Source organism: Serinus canaria, chromosome 3 (genome assembly GCF_022539315.1).
Source record: "Serinus canaria isolate serCan28SL12 chromosome 3, serCan2020, whole genome shotgun sequence".
Classification (NCBI taxonomy): domain Eukaryota; kingdom Metazoa; phylum Chordata; class Aves; order Passeriformes; family Fringillidae; genus Serinus; species Serinus canaria.
In genome coordinates, this window is record NC_066316.1 from 53,058,988 (window position 1) to 53,082,418 (window position 23,431).

Consider the following 23,431-nt stretch of genomic DNA (forward strand, 5'->3'; position numbering starts at 1 on the left):
AGTTTAGACAAGGAGCAGGATAAACTTCTTGAGTAGTCTTAGAGTTTTGTGAGAGTTTGGGTGAAACTGCTCACATCTTAAATGTTTCCCTGTTCAACCTACTGCATTTTGACTACTGGAAATTCCTCTAGTTAATACTAACTAATTAAGACCTTAGCTGAAGTTTATGTTTAGCAGTGAAGAAATAAGTGAGATTTGTCTAGTATGTAATCTGAGTACCTTGAAGCACAAAACTTAACTGGGTGCTTATTCTATAGGTCTTGATAGGGTAATCATCTTGAAAGTTATGGTGTGCAAAGACATGCAGAAGCCTTTTGGACTGGGTGGAGATTCTGGATTCAGCAACTTGACTTTAGATTTATGAACTGATGGATACAACTGACAGGAACAAAGTATGGAAATGAACAACAGGATTTAGGGCTTCTCAAGACTGAGACTGAAACAAGAACTTCAGCTGGCAAAGTGAATGTGTGTCCTACAAAATGTCCTAGGCTAGAAAGCTAAAAAGAAACACATGCTAACAGCTATGCTTCCACAATAATTCAGAGCTGCTGTTTGAAGTACTGTATATCTATTTTCAAACACATAAAGTTCAGTAGATAAGAGTGTACTTGCCAAAGCCTATGCAAAAATCTAGAAAATTATTTTGTAAAGTTATCCTCCTTTGAAATAAATTTAAAAGGAATAAATTTATAATAAATTAAAAAGGAATAAATTTGTATTAAATTACAAAGGAATGCAAATTGTCACATTTTTATTACAAAGCTTGGCTTGGATAAACTAGCACATGAAATAACTTAAAATAGCTTTTCAGTCATTTCTTTGGTGATCTGAGCTTTGAGACCTGCATAATTGAGTAGGAAAAATCTGAAAAGCTGGCACATAATTTGTTTTAACTAAGACAAGTTCCCTAAATTTGCAGAGCCAATTTTTAGAAGATGCTAAGATTCTGAGGTTTTGGGGGGTTTGGTTTTTTCTTTGTTTTGGGGATTTTTTTGGAAAAAGTTTAAAAACATTGACACTAAATTCTGTTAAATTAACCGTGAAATCCGACTTTTTTTTGTAAGAAAAGTCTCTGCTTTTAAGATTTTGGAGACTTCTCAGCTACAAATTCTTTATAAACCAAGAATTTCCTCATAACATTCTTTCAAAATACATTCTTAGCTGAAGTTTTTGAATCTGAGTACTGTTGCTGGATTTACATTTTCAAAAGCTATTCCACTGATAGAAATGGACAGGAAAGCTTATTATACAGCTACTTAAATATAGGGGAAAATATACTGGAGCAATAAGGGAAACCTTAATAATTGGGTTACTGAGATAAACAGGATAATAACAATATTTAGCATAAATGTGGAGGAAGTCAGAGTTCAGAAAGAAGGAGGTAGTATCTATTTTGGGTAGCAGATAAGCCACAGCCCAATGGGAAAGGAAGAAAATGTCGATTCTTTACTATAAAATTTTGTATTTTGCCTTTATTGAACAATGTGCTTACACTCCCATAGCATAGCATTTCCTTTTACATTTTCCTCTTACAAAAGCAGGACAGGATGGGGGATGAGGCTTCAGAAGATAGGAAGAAAGGCTGTATAAGACCAATTTTAAACAGAAGAAAATGGAGGAAGCAGCTAATTATAGTCTTTTCAGTAGGAGGAAACCACTTGGAAGAGCCTTGGCCCTTCGGGAGAGACTGGGAAGCAAAGTAGCTGTCAGGATGGCTTTACAGGAGTGGTCCCAGCAGACAAAGAGCATCTGTCTAGGCAAGGAAAAGAGGTCACATTTAAAAGCAAGCTATCTAGGGTAGAGACAAAGACTGATCCTAATCTCTTAGATATGTTAAACCTGCTTCAAGTAGCATTTATCATTGGTTTGTTTGGGGGTGGGGGTGCTGACAGCATGTTACCCATGTTTCCAACATGACCTGTTTTCCTCATCTGGCAGAGACAACATGAAATTTTTTTCTGTCAAAGGGAAACAAACAAACAGACCCCTATCAGAAAAACTCAAAATTTATGTCAGAAACAGATATTTTCTGAATGGATTTCGGTCAAGTTTTTTAGTAATATATTTCAAAGAAGATTTAATGTTTAAATCTGATCATGATGCTTGTTCTGAGAGAGAAGTTCTGCAGAAGGCCAGGGAGCACAGCTCAGAGACAATAATTGGGCTCTGACCCAGAATATTTCACACCTGGGAGGAAGTCACCTGTTTAGGATTTCAGAGAGAGCATTATCAAAGCTACTGAATACCTCAACATAGGATGGGGAGCTTAAGAGGTTCATCCTGTCATTCCACTACCCTTCTGCAGTATCTTTCTTCTCAAGCTAAGGAATTTTAGCTCGCACCGCTCATTAAGAAAATGAAATAATATTTTTTCCTAGTAGTTAATCCAGGTGCAGAGAAGTTATGTACAGGATTTTGTAACCTTTGCTCACGCTGGTGATTGCTCACTCATGTGTTGTAGCCAGAGCACTCAGTGGGACTGCTCATGTGTTTTCCATGGTCATCACCATGAGTAAGGATGATACTGCCCAGCCCAAGTGCCTGGCACACAAGGTTGCATGGGAAGTATGTGGAAGAGCTGGCAGAATTCTCCTGATTCCAGTACCTCAGCAGATCAAATAGGCAAAAGTTCAATGCTGTTAAAGTAGGAAGTTATCTGCTACAGTAAAACCAAACTGCAAGTGGTAACACATGAATACAAAAGAAGGAAAAATGGACAAAAGGGACCTGTGGACAAGCATGGCCTAGAAGTATAGACCCTGTGTAGGGAGAAAAGAATTTAGTCCACAAAGTCCTTTCTGTGACATTAGTGGTTTTACTGGGTGGAGGAGCTGTTCCCACAAACTGTTCTGTGCCATCCTATAGCCAGAGCAAGACTTTTAGGGGCAGAGGTCAACGGACCAGCAGAAGAGAAATGGGATGTCTGGTTTTTAATTAATTAAAATGTAGGTGGATGTACTCTATTTCTGAATAAAAGTTCTTGGTTTTGACCTCATTAACCAAGTCTGTGAAGTAAACAAATCCTAATGAACAGTATTAATCATGTGACATTTTATTATAATATTGGATTAATATATTTCCCAAAGAAAAATTTTCTATAGGGCTTCATATTCTCATGGACTGTGGAACTTGTAGGTGGGAGGAAAATACTGTAAAAGTGACCATATTTAAAGTCAAAGTGTTAACAGATTAGAGAGTTGTTTAGCCACCAAGCTGTAGCTATCTCACTAAGTGCCCTCTATCACTTCCACCCTTCCAGCCATTTCTCTGGACTCATGGCAGATAATTTTTCCCAACAAAAAATGATGCCCCCAGACCAGATCTGCTCCTCTCTTGACACTTAAAATGCTGGAGCAGGTGCTGGTGTGGGAGGCAGCAGCTTTTTATCTGGAGCCATCCCTAAGAGGGAGAATTACAGGAGGGCACAGTCAGCACAGTCAGCATGCTAATTTCCAATTTCCCTGTTCTCAAGTGCAATGGGTGTTTTTAAGTTTATGGTAATGATTTATTGAGGAGGCTTTTAAAACTCAGATACTTTTTTGTCCTATGCCAGACTGAAACAAAGCGATATTATTTGTGAGATAAATGCTAATCATTCATTAGTAAAACTTTCTGCCACATTCCAAAACCTGTTAGCTTTGCCTCAGCTGGTGGAATGTGTACAGTTGGATTTATAAAAGCAGAGAGCATTTTTGATTATAGGAAATTTCTTTTAGCACTTAAATAGCAAATCAAGACAAAATAAAACTTTTTGCATTGTCTCAAATTTCAGGAAATTGTAAACAGCTGCTTTTTTTCCCCCCTCTATAATTTTCAGCTTTTCATAACAGCACAAATAAAGCTGAAGTGTTTGCTGCTTGGTTTGTTGGGTTTTAAAAATTTTTTTAATGGAGACTTTACAGCCTGGTGAGCAAAGGAGTTCCTGAATTAACTCCATTCAGCAATTTAATGGCACTGACACTGCTCAAACACCAGACTCTCCTCATGTCTACACTCTTCATGTTTCTTCTTAAAACTAGACATTATGCATTCCTTTTTGTGGCCAAAGAGCCCTTGAGCAGATTTATCTGGATACTGGGAATCCTCACAGAGTTTTAGTCTCACCAAAGCTGACAGACAGACACCCCTTTACTGACCGTGGACAAGCTTTGGATCAAGACTTCTGTTGAGCCACAAGTCAGAGCTGTGGCTGGGCAGACAGATTAACCTCTTTTCGTGGAAGGGAGCATGACTCAGTACAATGAGCACTCAGCTGTTGCCTGCCAACAGGCAGAGCTGTCCTTTTATGAAATTTAAATTGATTGCCCCTTAAACCCACCAGGTTTGGAGAAGGCTGCAGAATTGGGTTGCTGCTGTCCATGTATTCTCCTACATGGCAATCAGGAAGGTGAAGAGGAATAAGTCTTATGTTTCCTGACTTCTCACAATTCCTAAAGCAATGAGCAGCAGCAGTGATTTGTCAAGTTTCAATGCAGTTCTCCCTCACTGCCCTCCTCACGCAGTCCTTGCCAGGGGCAGAGCTGGCTTGCTGCAGCAACAGCACTTCTGCCCAGACAGCAAACTTCTGTGAGCAATGAGGTTATGGAAACTCCTGACATCCAAACCCTCATTTCCAGCAATGTTGATGCCTGCAAGGTGCTGGCCTTCACTACAATTACAGTGGTGTCTGTCTGTCTGTCCTCTTGGAGCACAGGAGCATTGTTTATGCAGGGACAGGTAGTTTTGTTTGCTGTGCTAGCTTGTCTCTAGTTCTTTGCTTTTTTGGTAACTTATTTTTGAAGGTACTTGCAGCATGACAAGATAACCCATTTTACAAAATATCCCAGAAATATCATAGTGAGCCATTGAGTATGTACACACAGCTACTCAAACTTACCTGGTCAAAACTTCATATGCACTTTAAAAACTCTTGAGTGTATTAAGATTACTTTAGCATTTTGTTCAAATGCTATATTTTAAGATGGATATACCATCCTGTGATCACAGAAATATGACTGAATCCATGCCTAAAGCATTTTCATTGATTTGATGGGTCTACAACAACATTACACTTGATCACAAGTCTCCAAACACAAAATCTGAATGTCTCTCCATCAGCTCTTTGCAGTGACAAAGAAGAGAGAAAACCCTCACTTTTTTTCCAGTCACTGCTACCTTTATAACTTAATTTCACTGCAGCTCAGATTACTTTTCTTTTGAAGATAGCATGTATAATTATCATTTGCTGAGCTAGATGCTAACAGTACCTATCTGGCCTCAGACATGTAATAAAGCTGTGCTCTTAAATCTTCACAAATCATTATTTAATCCTAACCTTACAATTAAACTCTAGCTGTATGCTCTGTGTTGCTGGTCCACTGCCTTTCTGCTTCAGAACAAGCCCTGATCTGTGCCAGCGAGCTTGTTGTTGAGGTCACTTCCAGTGTGGCCAGCATCTCCTCACCTGAGGGCTCACACCCAGAAAAACACTCAGTGATTCATCACTGCAGCCTGAAAAGGCTGAATTATCCACTCAGGGATTCCTAAACCATGAGTTTGCTGCTATTTCATCACGTGCTTTGCTCTGGATTAGAGGCAACATCCTTTTCCCAGCTCTTTAAACCTGATGGGTCAGCAGGTGTTTAATCTCCTCTGCTACTCATTACTTACACATCTCCCCAGACATGGCTGTGCTCTCTGTGTGTGTGTGTGTGTGTTTTAATGACCCACCGGCCAAATTGCTTCACAAATTGAATCAGGCTCTTCTGCCAAACCAGTCCTCCACCCATCAGCAAATAGATCCTATTCACGCTGTCCTGATGCAATAACCATAAATAAGGACCATGTGATAAGAGCTTCAGGAAGAGCTTGAAAAACAGTGACAAGGTGGTGTCTCTGAGCAGCAGCCTATACTGGAGCAAGCGCACGGGGCTGGTGCCCCATACCTGTGCTAGTGCTGAACTTCATCCTCAAAACAGTGCTGGCTGCCCCCTATTTTTTCTCTAAGTTCCTTGTACTCTCACCCCTACAGACAGACCTGCTGAAGAAAATGACTCAGTAAACACAAGTAAACCCAGAACTGGCTCTGGCCTATGTGGAATATCTGACTACTTTTTACAGCACAGTATAAAATCTCTGAACAAACACAAGCTCAGGTTATAGGCAGGTGTCACATGAGAAATTTTTCAGAAGAATCTTGGACTCAGAGCACAGAAGTCTTGGAAAAGCTAGCCCTTGATAGCTGCTATGATGCCTGTCACAAATACTTTGGAGGAAGCAGCAACTATTACACACAAAAATAATTTGTATAGTTTAGATTGTAATTAGATATACAACAGAAAAAATAGATTTAACACATATCCTTGGACAAGACACAACCTTTTTTTCTGTTAGATCATGTAGCAACTATCAAGGTTGCATCCTGTACAGGCAGTAAGAACATAAACCAACACAAATCTTGAATTTCACTCTAATGACTTACATAGCTTTAGTCAACCTACACTGCTTTATCTGGATGCATCTCCTTCAGACTGGATTTATGCATAATTACAAAAGAATTTTGTAATTATGCATAAGGTCTTTTACAAAAAGACCTTCAAAGAACTTCATAGTATCTTGGCATATTTAGGTATCTCAGAATTCTCCTGACTAGCAAATGACATAATTAAACCCAAACAGCAGCAAAATTCAGGATGTTTGATAAAATATTTCTTTTTCACAAGCCTCTGGAGGAAATTCAGTGTCAGATGCATCCTGAGAAGATAGATGGTATCCTGCAATTAGGAGGCCTCTATCCTGCAAAAAAGGCATTTCCCTTTCCTACCTTCTCCACTTACCAGAATGGCACTGCTTAGTTAAGGAAAAAAAATTGAGAGATGAGGTTGTTTTTTGAATAATATCGTGCTAAATTTAGGTTAATCTCCTTGTCTGCCTTAGGGCGACATGCCAGAGGGATCAGGAACTGTTATCAGCACATTGCAACAGAGAGGGCAAAACATGCTGTGGTGACAGATGGATTCAGTCTGAGGCAATTTTAATTTTGCCATCCTCTGGTAGAGCAGAGGATGTTCCCTTGCACTGTGTGTAATGGACTGGCTCACCCTTTCCCCAAACAAATTGGTACAGAAGCAAGGGCTGCTGTACTGGAGTAGCTCCTTGTGTTTCCTTAGGAGCATTGTGAAACTCTTCATGCTGAATTCAGGAACAGTCCTCTTTGCTGCCCCATTACTGCTTCTGTCTAAAAAACCACACCATGGGTATTAACATACACCACCTCATACAGTTCCTGTACCCTTCTTCCCTGTGTCCCAAGCTGCTCATTGGAGATTGAATTTCCTGACAACTAGTTCTTGAATCCAAATTTTTATCTTGCCACATTACATTGTAACTAGAAAGCATTCTTGCATGCTATGCTGAATTCCCTGTCAAGCCACCTGCCCAAATTTCAACAGGTCAGAGTAGTTCAAGCAGTCCAACATCCTGAAAATGTGCTTTAAACATTCCACTTTGTGTTACTTTCAAAAGAAGTGCCAGATCTCCTCTGAAGTAATTCTTGCCACCATTTGCTATGGCCAGTGGAGTTTGGCTGTAATTACTAAATTCATTATTAGAAGCAGATGATGATGATTATTATTATTGACATCTACATGGAGCATATACCTTAGGAGTTAGATTTTCTTTTCAGCTGTTGAACTGAGATGGCTTTTTTGTTTGTTTATTTAATATATTACAATCAGATTCATAGATATTCTAAGCCCTAAGAAGAATGGTGCTAGGAAGTATTTTCAGCTCTTTCTAAAGTCATATGACCATGCTGAGTCTGACGGGAATTTCTTTGGATTAAGCTATTCTGGTGATAATGTTTTTTGTTTGAAATGACATGATTTTTCTCATCTTGAATTTTTCTCTTCTGAGTTATCAGATTTCCTCAGATTTTATACTCTGTTACACACTTTAAAAAAATTTCCCATTACTAGGTAGAGTACAGACTACAGTGAAAACACTCCAGATAGACCTATACAAGGCCTGAAAAAACCTATCCAATTGCACAGAGGCCAGCTGGAGGAAAGCAGCTGACTTACTGGAAAACCAGCTGTATGTGATCTTCAGAAGGATTGCCAGGGGGGACAAGAATTTCCATCTTGGATGCAAGGAAACAAAAGCAATTTGGGAGAAAAGTTAGAGTATATATTGTCTTTACATTGGAGTTCCTTTAAATAGATACCAAAACTGTCAGTATATGAGATACTGACACAATTAAATGCATCCTAAAATTTGGAAGTTTCCTGGTTTTGTTTAATCAAAATGTGTAATAATTAATATGGAATAAAACTCTAGCAATTGATGTTTTTAATCAGATGCACACAGCTGGACCAGACAATATTTTCAGAATTGTATTTTCCATTTGCCTCACATTAGTCACTTTTGGGAAAAGATCAGCTTTCTGGGACTTCAGACCATTTGTTCCAGGGTCATCTCTTACTGACATTGAGTCTGTTTAGACAGAGGCTTTTTGACACAAATATTGCGTAAAGCACAAATATAGCATGACACTCTCAGTGACTGTCAGCTCCGTGACAGAGCTGGATGCTTCTGCTAAACAAAGCCAGGAAACAGTCAAAAGCATCTTGGAATTAAAAGGCAGGAGGTCAAGGAAGGTGACCTTTTAGTCACCTCATATTGGCAGGACCAGGAATGCAACAAATCTAGCTTTATTTAATTCAAGCATCATAATATCCTCTGATTTTTATAAGGCCTAAATTGTAAATTGTAAAGCAGTTAAGTTTTTAAATTTTATATGCACATTATATGACACTATAAGGAAACTATTTGACATTGCCATTCACTGCATTTTAAGGTATATTGTTCTTTCCATGAGCAGCTCCCTCAAGGAGAGGATAGATTTCATTTGTTAAAGTTCCAGTCTGGACTGAAATCTGGCATGAAACCATCCAGATTCATAATTCAAACCATCTGGATTCATAACATTAATAATATCGATCAAAAGTATGCGGTACTTTCAGAAAAGCTATTTTCATCTAACGAGCCAACACCGTAAAACATTTTTCTGTGCTTGTCATGCTACAAGTGGTGGCCAAGGACAGTGCCCAGAACTCGGATGTCAAGTGGATCTTGGTGTTTTGTAGGTTCCCCAAAATACCCAAATTACGGAGGCTGCAGGAGCACCCTGCCAGCCATCTGCAGGTGCGCTCGCTCAAGTCCTGCCTGCCGAGGCAGGAGCCCTCCGGCACCCCAGGGAAAGCGGTCATGGCACAGCCGGAGGTGTCGCCTCCTGCCCAGCCGTGCCAGCCTTGGGGCCACGCTCCTCCGGGCAGCACAAAGCAGCTGCAGTGCAGGAGAGGATCTGGCTCTCCAGTTTATGGCAGGAGCGCACACTGGACTCCTTCTCGGCGCTCAGGAGCAGACAGACGAGGTTGTGTTCCCCCGCGCACAAGCGAGTATTTATTCCGCCCTCCGCAGGCCGCCTCTCTCCCCGCCGCCCGCCTCTCGGCTTCCCGTCTCCTCCAGCAGCAGAGAAAACACGGGAGCGCTAGCCAAGGACTCGTGAGCTCCAGCTCGGCTGCTGGTTTTGACTCATTGTTTGGCCTTGCTTAGTCATTTTAACCTCTCTGTCCCTAGTTCCCTCCCTGGAAAAGGACAAGGCAGCTGCACTTGCCTGGGCAAACAGGGGCTCTTTGGGAGAGCAGAGGCATCAGCGCTCCCCCGGCACAGCCAGCCCTCAGCCGGGGACAGAGCTAAGTGCAAGGGGCACGGTCTGTCTGTGGCTCGAGGTGTGCTGCTGCTAATCTTTAACCTCCGACCGGGAGCCACGCTCCTGAGCTCCGGCAGAGCACATCCCCGCAGCTGCTACAATGCGCTGTACAAGGAGCTATTCTCTGTCCTTCCCACAAAGGAAATCACGGCTTACCTCTGCGTGATCGCCTCCGCTCAGAGATGCTGGCTGGCTGCCACAATCCCCTTGGAAATAGAGCGCAGAAATGCAGGAATGCCAGGCCAAGCCTTGGACACAGAGAGGCATTTGGAGGAAGGGAATTGCTCTGCCTCGGAAAGCACCCGCGTCCTTGCTAACAGTGAGGAACTTTGCAGATACCAGTCATTACACCGACAAACCCACCTAGTGCTGCCCAAGTGGCTGAAGCAATACAGCATGAAGATTTGTGTCAGTGTGTTGTTCCCTGGAGAATTTTCTCCTAGCAAAATTTTAAATTTCTGTGACCTTTGGTAAGGGTTATTCACTGCCACATGTCTCACAGTGTGACTAGTGTAACATCATGGTTTTATTATTATTAACAACAATGAGTAGTCACTTCTCTTTTTTTCCCCCTTAATTTCTAGATTTTAAAATTCTGATATGGCAGCATTTCTTTCTCAGCCATAAAAAAAAACCCTCAAGGCTAGAGGTTGTCATTTATCATTTGGCTTCAGGAGCTGAGGCTTAACAGAGCAATCCGATGGCTTCTGACAAAAGCCGGAAAGCTGCCAACACAGGCACTTGCCAATACTAACAGATAAAAGAGATAGGAAAACATTTCAAAGCACCAGGGAAGATGTTGGAATGCTCTTTAACTGAGAGGTGTCTTTCTACATTTATTCAGCCAGGATGAAGGCAGAAGAGGGAGCTGTGCAGTTCTGGCCAACGTAGATACTCTAAGCAAACTTGAATCCTTGCCAGGGCACCAACTGGCTGGCTGCTTTATAATTCCTACTGCTCTTGCAAGGATGCAGCATTGAAGTGCCCAGCAAGGGGGAAACTTGGGATGTGTGCACCCCACTGATCCCACGCTTGCAGGGCACGATCCATAGGCAGGTAGAATGATGGGCTCCCATCCACCAGGCATGGACTGTGCTGGAGGATTGCTCAGGGGAGGAAATGCAGTTGGAGTGCACCAGGAACAGAAGACTTGACTTCCTTTTTCCTCTCCAGAAGAGGTCAGAAGGAGTAAGTCCTGGAGGGCACACTTCACCTCCCTGCTGCAACACAGCCTCACTCAGATGCTTCACAGCGAGTCTTCAAAACAGTTTAAGCACCAGTCTTATTTAAGTGCCAGCACTCCTACAAAGACTGCTGAAGCAGGTAGCAGGTGCCCACTACCTTTGCAGACCTGGTTTTTACCAGTTGGGTATGACTGTGCTGGTATGACTTGAAGGGAGGTTGTGGAAGAGCCCAGCCATACCCCCACCTCAGCCCAGGCCACAGGCAGGGACAGGACAGCTAAGGTGCAGTGTGCTACGAGCAGGTGCCAGCTCAAATCCTGGGCAAGTGCAGGACATGTGCAAAGCATTCAGCTGTGATAGCAACAGGTCCTGAAGCACCTCAGACAGCAGTAACAGCCCCATACTGAGGGATAAATGTCCCAAGGCAGCTGCAGCTCAGGGAGCTGCCATGGGGGAAAGCTCCTACACTGAAGCACAGAATTCTGTACTAGGTCATGTAAGGTCCCAGGTTTTGCCACGCCTTGGGGAGCTTCCTATGGTACATCAGTTCCTGCCCCAGTGAGGGACTGTGGTGCAGTCTGCTGACAGAGATTTTGTCCCTCAGCTTCCCCCAGGCCTCTTTTTGCAGAAGGAATGATCTGCACCCAGGTAATGTTTTAGATCTCATGCCTTGGCCAAGAAAAGCCAAAGGGTGCTGCTTTGACTAATAAGTCCCATGAAGAGATAACTCACTGTTTCAGAAGGAGGGTTTGGGCAAACTCTTCTTCACAGAGGCTATACTGCAGTAAAGGGATTTAATCAATACTTCATCCACAGTAATAGGTTATGTGCATTAAACCCCATTAATTTTATATGACAAATTATACTGTATACTACCCCATAAATTCATATTCTCATATCAAGTACATGGATAATGATGTGAAAGAACCTGCAATATGAATGTTGTCCAGCCTCGTGTGGAAGGACATTCTGTTTCACAGTGGGTTTGCAATCTGTTAGGACTCAGGTTGGCTCTGAAGTGCTAGTTACTTAATGGAGTTTAACATTTGGGAAGGCAGGAACTGCAGCAGGAGATGACAGCACAAAGTTTGGCAGACAGGAAAATGAAACTCCAGGCTCAAAAATAAAGTAAAAATGGGATATACTAATGATCCTTCTTTGTTAATCTGAAGTTGTCTCTAGCAAATACACCCTGAAAAGACTCAACCCTTTTCAGCATCTACAGCTTGTCACCTAGAAAAGGGGGAATCCAAGACTTTCACATTAGATAAACAAGCATGGCTTTTTTACTGTCTTTTATAGGAACTCAGAGGGAATTTGGAACAACTCCTCAGGCACACCTTACTGAACATGGCAAAATGATAGGGGAAAAAGGGTCACAAATCAGTCCTGGGAAAAGTAAAGCTGTTTCAGAGCACATGGGTTTGGGTGCTTTGCTGAGGGAACACCTCCTGCACAGACACTCAATTGAACCTCAAACTCCCTAACTTAGGAAAAAAATGTTGAATTGCATGGTTAGTGCTGTGTACAACCTAAACCACTGGCCTCTGCTGAGAATACATTTAGAGCACTCATTTATTCTGCTTCTATTCACCAAGAAAATTACTTGTTCAAACAAATCTGTTTGGTTCACTGCATAGTGATGGAATTACTTCAGCTGGATATCTGTGCATCAGGCAGCAGAATGCACCCCTTTTTAAAAAAAGGCACTGTAAAATAGCGGGCAAGTGTCATGCACAAAGGCTATGAAAACACTGATTCAGGCAATCTCTTTGTTTTTTAAAAATTGCTTTGGGAGATCAACAACACAAGCAAGCACAAGGCAGCCAAACCCTTCTTGCTCCAGTCTCTTGCTGCCCTGGGAGGAAAGTCTGAGGAAAGCTCCCAGAGCCTCCCAGCACTGGTGGTCAGCCTTTCCTGCCCTCCTGATCACAAGGTCTTATTTCGCTAACAGCAGGCACCAGAGGATAGGAAAGGAAAAGCATGGGCATAATTAAACCTCTCTAGAATTCAACTACATTACCAGAACCCTTGTGGATGTATAGCAGTGTACACTAAGAGCAAATAACACATGAGAGCTGAGCACAGGAATTGGGTGATGGATACTGGCTGTTGCCACCACTGCACGAATATCAGAGAACCAGAAGTCAAAATGGCATTTGCACTGTTTGTAGACCCAAATCACCACTGCAGCTTTCCCAGGCAGGCACTGTGAAGTGAAAGCCCTCTGTCCATGTTTAGCTGGAAGGTGCTCTATGAGACATTAAGGTTTATGCCCTCAGCCTCTGTTGAAGAAGGCTTTGGACATTGCTGCATTTAAATAAACCCAGATTAAATGTGCACATTGGATGGTCAGAGCTCCATAGCTACTTGTACTGCCAGGCAGCTGCACAAAAGGAGGTACCCCAGCTCAGCTCCAGTGATTTAACTGGAGGCAAGTCCTGGAGAAAGCAGTTTCTGGAGACAGCCCAGGGGGTCCTGAGCTTTGCTGTGAAGAGGGATGATCTGCAAGGAGTGCTGCTGTCCAGAACTGGCCCTGCATCTCTCTCTATGTGCAAGCAAATTGCAGCAAACCTAAATTCACTGATGACCTCGTATCATAGACAAGCAAGGCACCTGATTGCTTTGCCTCAGAAGGCAAAAGAGAAAACAAACCAAATAACAACAAAGTATTTAATAAGGGGATCAAAAGTAAGAAAACAAAGTGTTTGAGAAGTTATTTTTTGGGGAGGAAACATGTATTGACTAATCGGGAAAGCCACAACCACATGTATCCAAGCAAAACAAATTCCAAGATCTTAGTGGGAACAAAAAGCAATGGAAATTTCTAGGGAAACACAGCTTTTTATATTTGTCTTTTTAAACAAGAAAAGAACACCACCATCTTGGATGTTATGAAATGGCAAAAAGTCAGCAGTTTTCCTATCTTGGACCTGCCCTTCCTCTGAGAGATTATTTCCTCACTGCTCATGGCAGGACATAGTGCATCTTCCTTCTGGCCATTGCAATCAAATATGACTGGACTAAACAGATAGTGACCTGCCAGCTCCTCTGGTTCTATTTATATGTGTAATAAGGCCTAAAGAAGAGGCAAAACTTAATTTTACAACTTGAAGTAACACATAGTTCTACTTCTGAAACTTGCTCTTTCTATTTTATTAATTGCACAAAGACATTTTGAAATGATTAAAATAATCCTGAATAATAAGGAAATAAAGAAACCAACCAGCTCTATGAACCTTTTCATGTGAAACCAGTCCTGACTGAATTAATCTAAATGATTTATTAGGACACTACAGATGCCACCCCTTCTGCTCCCAGGGAATTAAACAAAAAGAAATAAATACTAAAATTAATTTCATGTTGAACAGATTTGATCTACTACTGGATTTTTAGGGAACAAAACTGTGATATTAGCCAAAAATTTTCTACAGAACAGCTTTTACTTTTACATGAGTGCTAGTGAAAAGGAGGATTAAAAACTATTATTTTCCTAAAGTGTGCTGAGCTGAACTTAACCTATAGAGCTTCTTCACAGTTTTCTAGAAATTTCAGTAAGTAAGAAGTTATTAATTTCATTAAGATACTTTCCATAGAGAAAATGCTTCAGCATGAACAAAAACTCACTGGCTGTTGGTATCTTTTCTTCTTCATTTAGGCACTGGGAGGACAGTTGCAAGCCAAGCAGATACAGCTGGTCCTCATTCCCTTGGGTCTACTGCAGGCATGTATCACTGCCTTTGGCTGACTGAAATCAAACCCTCTCCTCTCCTTGCAATCTACTGACTTATCTAAATAACCCAAACAATCAGAAAACCCCAACCAACAAAAAACCCACACCCCAACAACAAACAAACAAACAAACCACCCCAGCTACAACCTGGAGAATAGCCATTCAAATTCCACTATGATTTAATGACAGGCTGAAAATAACATATATCTACCCTTCAAAGGTGTATAATTTTAGCCAACATGACTACATCTGAATCACCTTGAAATATGGGTTGAAAGTACAAAAGAAGGTGCAGAAGTAAGACTGTGCTATGGGATATAGACCCATGCACTGTGTTGAAATGCAGATCACAGAAAATACTGGCTTACACACTCCTAGGAAATAAAAATTAGGATTGAGAGAGGTAATTAATAACAAGGGTAGCTACAGCACAGGCACATATTCTGCTGTGGATAACCACAAAGGTAAGGAAGGGGTCAGAGTGAATGGGATACTTAAAAAAAACTTGCTGTCCACACTGGGGTACGGCTAGACTGCAATGGAAAGAAGTTGAAATTTGTCTTCCCTTTCCTATTTTGCATCCAGTAAGGACAGCCCTAGAATTTGGACAACACCATTTCATCCCTGCTTCTCCAGTCTCTCCACATACATGTCTGCCAGACATTGGCAGGTACATTTGATCTCTGACAACAATGAGACAGCCTCATCCAGGCCACAGCCCAAATAAAAGAAATATTTCCTCCTCTATTCCAACTCCATGTGCTTAAAAAGGGACTGGCCTAGCTTTTGGCTTGCACAGTCACTGCTTTGAACTACCCTGGCAGCACTAAAAGGCTCTAAGGCTGATGTCACTGCAAGGTCTGCACACTGGAGAGCAAATCTCCAGTGGCACCATGACTGTGCAGCATCTGCACTGCATTCCTCTTGGATGAGGAAGTCTGGATCCTTGCACTCTGCCAGCTCTTTTCTGCTGCACTGGATTCCTTCAAATATTATCAGATAAGCCTGAGCTGCCGCAATTTCTAGGACACCAACCTGCTACTCAGAGCATCAGGACAGCTCATAGCTGTCACTGGTTGGGGCAGCACAAAGAGTAAAGTAATTTTTGTGCAGTCTCCTCCCAGAACTGTACCATCCTGCCTGTGACCAATGTGTAGGGTCCATCAGTAAGGACTCCATAAAAACTGTTTCAGGATCTGGAAGGTGGCACTATGCCTCAGGAAAGTGCTTCTGTGATGCCTTGGAGAGACAGCTGGGGGAGGAAAGGCATGACTTGGCGTTTCAACACCCTGGCATGCCTGAACTCCTGTGCAACTCGGAAATCTGAAGGACAGATTTACAATGAAGCAAACAAAGCTGCACTAAGATCTTCTGAACCTGGACTGCAATCTGTCCACACAGATTCTGGAAGAGCAGGAAAAGGTTTCAGCTCGGTACAGAATCATGTGGCTTGGCAGACACTGAAGAAACATTGTCTGGAAAAGTCTGGCAGAGCCAGAGGTTCTCAGTTCAGTTCCTAGACTGAAAATGACTGCTCTTCCTTCTGCTAGTGACTGATAACATCTTTATGGCAATAACAACCATTTTTTTCTTACTGAGGCAACAAATTAAAAACCAAATTATAAATTTCAGCTTCTGTTAAGTCTAGTACAGCAGCAACAGCAGCAGCAAAACAAAACAAAACAAAACAAAACAAAAACAACAACAACAACAACAAAAAAAAACCAGCTAATTTTTTAATAGACTAACAGGAAGTTCAAAAATTGCAGGTGGTCTGAGAAACAGACTTTCCACTTTAGTGGAAGCCACTATTTTAGCTACCATTAGATCCCTGTATAGCATCTAACACATGGTCAAAGTCACCACAAGTTTTTGTTCAGCAGCATACTATAGGAAACACGTTCCACTTAAGAAATATAATGCCACTTTGCATTATATACTTATTAGCAATATAGTATTTACCTAATTTATTGAGTATTAATAAGTATATAATAATAAATATTAATAAATAAATCAAAGCACAACATTGTCATATTTTGTCTCCTTACCCAACAAAGCATCCCTGAATGGAGACAGTTTAATGCCTGAGGATAACTCAGGAAGGGGAGTGATTTTTCTCTCTGCTGACTGTAACCTGCCATGACTATCAATATCAGAACACATTTATCTACACACAAATACAGCTATTATAATGTGCTTAGGTGTAGGTACATGTGCACATATGCAAGTAGTAAATTTATATAGTAAAGATCTGTGTGAAAAATACTTGATCCCTGACAAGTCTATAAAGTGCCATAACATACACTTAAAGCATATCACACTATAGCACATATTACTCCAGCAACCTGGAGCACCTGGGGACTGCAGGACATGAGAAACTTGAACTCCAGAATTGTCAAGTTCAAAATCACTGGTGCAGGTCTTCAGTGAAGTAAGCAAATTTAAATAAATACAATTCTTCTCTGGAGGGGGGAGGGCAGGAGCATGAAACCACATTTTACGTACGAGGAAACAGAAGATTATGAGAAATTCCTTTTCTGCCTGGGAACTGCATCTTTGTATTGTAACACAACATTAGTTCCCAAAATGAACTCAACCAGTTTGTGGAACATTTGGTACAGCAAACATGATGACAATAAACAACTTGCTTGAGATCACACAAAGCAAGTCAGCCATCCAGCTTCCTGAGTCCCACGACTCAGTCACGAAGCGTAGATCTGCATGGCACACTTGCTCCACATGACTGGCTCTGCTGACTGTACACTAAGATTAATTAGCCCATGATTACTGTGCAGACGTGCCTTCAATGGTTCCCAATCTTACAAACCACCCCCCACCCCTTAGAGCTACTGCCTTGTATTCAAAAGAGGGCTTTTATCTCAATAAAAAACACCTTGGAAAGATCACCAGGTCTGAGTGCTTGTGAAGCATCAAACTTTCATAGCAATGACTGCTATAACTTTGTGCTTCCTGCTTTTTTTTTTTTTTTTTTAATTTGTTTCCAATTCGCTGTGTAAGTGATAGCCAGTTCAGGGCTCTGCTATTTCCAGGCCAGTGATGTTTTTATAGGATTTCTGAGGACTGGTCTTCACCTCTGCTTGCTGAGATGTCCAGGCTTTCCAGAAGTTTTCTGCTGAGGGCTGAGCTGAACCAGAAGCTGACATGCATTTGAGGTTCTACTTGTCTTTCATACTTCTCTCTTCCTCTACAGCTATCTCCTCAAGCCATTTGTGAAGAATAATTGAATTTGCTTTGGAAAAGACTGAACTGTTGGAAGTGTAGTTGCCTATTTAGGGCAGGAGGTAAATGTACCCAAAGTTCCTTGCCTACACACCTCTCACCTGCTCCTTGGAGCTCCCTTTCAAATCCCCTGAACACACTTAGAGCACTGCATGAACCACAGCACGAGACCCATGCTGCCTGCCAGTGAACAGGAGCTCCCTTCTGGCCCTACACAGCCTCTCATCAAACAGAGAACATCAGCAGTGCTGCTCAGTTCAAGTTCTCTGACAAACAAACAAACACAGCAATAAATCTCTCATACACAGGCTGCATTTCAGCTATGTCAGAGAAGGGAGCTAAGGACCCCTGAACTGACCAGTCTGCATGCTCAGACTTCTGCTGGGACAGCTGTGTCCCAGGATATTTCACACCAGAACAAGTGGACTCAGCACTTACTGCAGGATTACTGGGGAGCACTGGTGCCCCCCATGACTGAGAAGGGAGCCTGAGGGACTAAATGAACACTGCAAATCCACAAATACCTTGCAAATGGTACATATATGGTGGCTTGAAACTACACATCATGCTCTGTTTGGTTAGGTACTTGCTATTCGTACTATTTTCTCTGGGGTGAGAGCAGGGGATTTGCTGCTTTTAAGGTCCTTTCCACAGAACACTCAGGAGGCAGCTCCTGGAGTGTAAAATTTGCTTACTCTGTGCTGAGCAAGCAGAACTTGCCTGTAAAAGCAAAGCACAGACTCCGTATATCCAAATGATTTCAGCACAGCACATCCTAAAGTGCAGAACTACGTACAAATAACCTTCTTACTTAGACTCAAACCAGGTAATAGCTCCTGCCTGTAGAAACACATGCTTCTTCTTTACTTCATCTCTTTCCTTCTCTCCTTTTCCTTCCCCATCCACCTCCCAACAGACCTCCATTCCTGAACTGTGCTGTACCCAAACTTTATCAGAACTGTATTATGAAGACAAGCTTTCTTTCAAAGGAATTATACCAGTTGTATGAGGAATTTTGAATGAAATGGCATCAGATTGTAACAATGCATCCACTGAAATGAATTTTTTAAAAAATCTCCATTATCTTCCCCATACTTTCAGTAAGATAAAAGTACTTGTAAGTACTTTAAGTACAAGTAAGTACTTGTTCAGATTTACGTCACTTTTATTGCATCTTAGGAAAAAAAAAAACCCGAAATAAAATCAAATCCAGTAAGATGTCTATTGAAGACCTTTACAAGCAGGATATATAAAGCCTCCCTAAATAACAACAGTTACTTGTTTTTACAAAACAGCCCCAAGTGTCCTATGGAAACAGTACAGAACATGGTTCAAGCAAGTAGGGCTGGCTGGGCAGCAGTTCTTCAGTAAAGATTTGGGGCTCAGAGTCTCAGATTTGGCTTTCCACGGGGTTTCTGCTGTCCAGTGAGAGGTGGGAGAAGGGGAATGAGCCTCACCAGAGCAAACCAGTGGCACCTCTGCTCAAGGAGAGAACTCAGGTGCCAGTGCCAAGGAAAGTGCTGCCTGCCCAGCATGCCCCCAACAGCCACGACAAGGGATAATAGGAACCAGTCACCTTGTGGGAGGCTGTACCTAAACTCATAGGAAAGATAATTTAAGATTGAATTGGGACCCAAAGAAAACGTGTCTAATGAATTCAGGCTGCTGAAGCAACAGAAGGTGAGAGCCTGGAGAGTCTCCCTCATTAAACATGATATAACCATAAACAGTTCAGGCTTGAACTGGGGACTGAGACAGGTATTTGTATGTCTTGGGACACAAGGAGTGACCAGAAGCTTTCAGGGTCCCTTCCAGCAATACTCCTTCTCAATAATTATTTCCTGAATTTAATCTGGGGTTAACACTCAACCCATATATTTTGTTTTCTGGGAGATATAACCTACTGCAGTACTAACATCTGTTTAATGACTTGATTGGGCCACACACCTCTAATTTAGTTTCCTCACAGTGAAAATGGGAGTAGGGAACAAAAAACACCCTTAAAACCCATATTTTGCTTCCTTGTAGGGCTAAACTTTCCGTTTCCAGAGCCTAGAACATGGGTTAAATTGGAACAAATGACACCAATTTTAAGACTGGAGGCTTCAAGCAGAAAAAATCCCCAGCTAATTTCCTGAAAGACACAAAAGCTTCTTACTTTCTTGGAAATTATAAGAGACAAATAAACACTCCAAATCCCAGAATTTACTGAAGGCAACATTAAAGCAGCAAACAAGAGAGGATAACAAAAATGTAATCTGTTTGCTAGGTCACACACACATCTAACTCTCATCACTGCAGAGCACCACTGACTCTATAATTTAGAAATTGAACCCTGCATCAATGCAAACCTCTTTACTTAATTGTTCTTTTCAAACATTAACCTGAGGCAACAGTGACTCAAAGCTTGGCGGATAATGCAATAAAGAGATCAAAAGAAAAGGGATTTTTCCCCTACTTGTTAATCTTATTTAAATCTTGGCTGATCAAACCACTGGACGATGAAGTTTTGTATAAAACCATGTGTGTTAGCTTCCAACTCCTGTTACATGCAATGGGTAAAACCATCAACTGCTTAGCCAATTTTGCAGCATTACAGGTAGGCAGGAAAAGACTTTCAGATGACCTTGACTGCAGACAAAATTGGGGAAGTGGGGTCCTTTTTTTCCTCATCGGAATTATTACAAAACTCTTTCCTATTCACACCATTTTGCTAATTTTGTCTACATCAGATCCTGAAAAAAACATTTATTTTTCGTTGATTGGTAAATATATTAATTCCTACTTAATCTCCCATTTCAAGAACAAAGTCTTCACAACATAAAGACATAGAGAGCACAGTTTTGCACAGGTGCCATATGTGAAGACACACTTCACAGTCATTTTTCTTCAGTTTCACTACAGTTCTTCAGCTTCACTACTAAAAACTACATTACAATCTTCCCATATTATTTTAAGTGGGCACAATTATTGTATGGAAACTTTCCTTTTTAAGAAAGCAGCAGCTATGAACCACACTTCAGTAAACTAATGGAAGAGATGCATATTAAGATGATCTGATAACACATTTATCTACAGCACAGATCCCTTCTGCAAATACATATTTTCACAGGAAAAAAGCAGTAAATTTTCTGGAGGACTGAAATAGCACATCACTGAACCCAACTGCAGCGAAATGAGCAGTTATTCTGGAAGAAAAAAGAACAAACAACACCAGTTTTTATAATCCAACAGGTTTTAAATGCTACAATAAAACAGGGTTGTTGCTGTTCCTGTTACCTGCTAGATCTGGGTGCATAATCCTACATCCCTTACTTTATTTATTGTAGAATAAGGAACATTGAACAATGATGGACAAAAAATTACACCTGAAAGCAACAGATTTACTTTAATACTGGGTGAGTCATGTTTCTTTTTGTATGTGCCTGTTCACTCAAGTGTTAAGTATTTTCTGAATTATAGAACACATAACCTAGCTTCAGCCCTTCTGGAAAGACAGGTACTAAATAATTTACTGGTTGAGTCGTCCACCAAGCCACTTACACAAAGTAATCTGCTATCTTGAAGCTTTCAGCAGACTTTCAAATGAGCTCAAAGAATTACTTTAGATAAAACTTAGAAACACAGGGGAGCTGCAGAAGTATACTGAAAAAAGCTCTACTCTATGGCTTATATTCTTTGAACAGGAAAACAAAATCAGGTTCAGCATTACATGTGTGTGGATAGAAGTCTGTGCTACAGAGGACTTGCCTGTAAAGAAAGTCAAAGCATAGAGCAAAACTGAGCAGACCATTTAGAAGGGTTTTCTAAGGAAAACCAGACTCAAGCACTCAGCATGAGCTTGAGGGTGTGGATCCTCCCAAAACCCTTGGAGCTGCCAGAGAAGGATGACAGCAAGCTGTTGTATGGTGGGTGGAGATGGGCTTCTGTCAGTGTGCTGAGGGCTGCCTGAGGCAGGACAGAGGACTGGCAGCAAAAGCCAACACAGAGCAGGGCAGCCAGAGCACAACAAACCCCATGAGCAATACAGGGAGCATGCATGTGTGTGCTTATCTATCTATAGCTATATCTATCTATATCTATATACCTATGTATATCTGTACATATGTGGACATTACAAGGCTGTGGGAGATGGTCATGCTGCTATGGCAGGAGAATCATAGGAAATATGAGTCTTGGGCAGGAAACCTATACCCCTAAAATGGGAAGAGTGAGGCAATATACTCCTCCATCAGCTAGCTCAGAGTCAAAATTGGTGTGTTCCGAATTTAGAAAGCAAAAGGAAACACAAAAATGAGTAGTGATGACAAGTGACAGTTAAGTGTAAGTAACAAAGGTGAGTGTGGCCAGAAAAAAAGGCCCCCTTTAAAAATCCCGGAGTGTAGAGGAGCTCTTTTCCCATGTTAATGGGGTGTGCCTTTTTGTTTGCTTTTGAAATGTATTTCATTGACAAATCCAATACAATCTTGTTATTTCCTATTCCTTGAAATTCATACAACCACAAGGAAAACTTTTTTCAGGTCCTGCATCACCAGAACAAGTTTCAATTTATCCACTCACTTGATCATAAATATGACTGCATCTTTGTTATACCTGTAAATTCCTATATTCACTGAGGAAACTAAAAAATATCTACACAAGAGGGGACTCCCCCAACACCAAGTCCTGTCTCAAACAGAAGACATGACACCTGAGGCTCAGTGGAAGGCTATAGACCTCACCAGCTTCCAATCTAAGAACTGAACATTTGAAACTCTCTTTGTAGCTGACCCCTCCTTGAAAAAGGTGCAATTAGAAATCAGAAGAGAAACACAGCTAAATGTTTCATTAGATTAAATTTCCTAGTGAAACATCTTGTTCTAGAACCAAATCAGAAAAACAGAGCAGGACAGAAGAACATCTAGAATGTTCTTCTTGAGTTTCATACTTACCTCTACAGTTTCCCCTGCACTTCCTTATTCCTCCAGGAATAAGGAAGTGCAGGGGAAACTGTAGAGGTAAGTATGAAACTCAAGTAGCAGAAAAAAAGCCTGGAAAGATTTCCTCCTCCTTGATAGGGGCAGAACTGTAGGTAATTGCATTATCCATTGGAAAAAGTTTCAACATTGAGCACTAAATAAAGCAGAACAGTGCCTAAATCTGTGAGGACAGAAAAAGCATCTCAGATCTACATGATCATAATGTCTTGGGAAAACACCAGGCTCTGTGAAATCAGCTAAGCACCTTACTGAGACAACAAACCTGGATATTTGTTTGATTTTTGATATAGATCATATGACATCAAATATAATAGAACAGAGTATTGCAAGGCTGTGTTTTAAAAAAAGTAAAATCAAACAGACTTTCTACACTCCAGAATAGTACACTGGTCTTTCAATCTATCTTGCTCATAAAATATTGCTCATTTAATTACAAGAGTCTGCATGCCAAGAATATTGTTGCACAAACACAGTATTTGCCTGTTGTATGAACACAGGAGTTATTTCTGTAAGTCCTGAAATGATAAAACCAAAATAAATA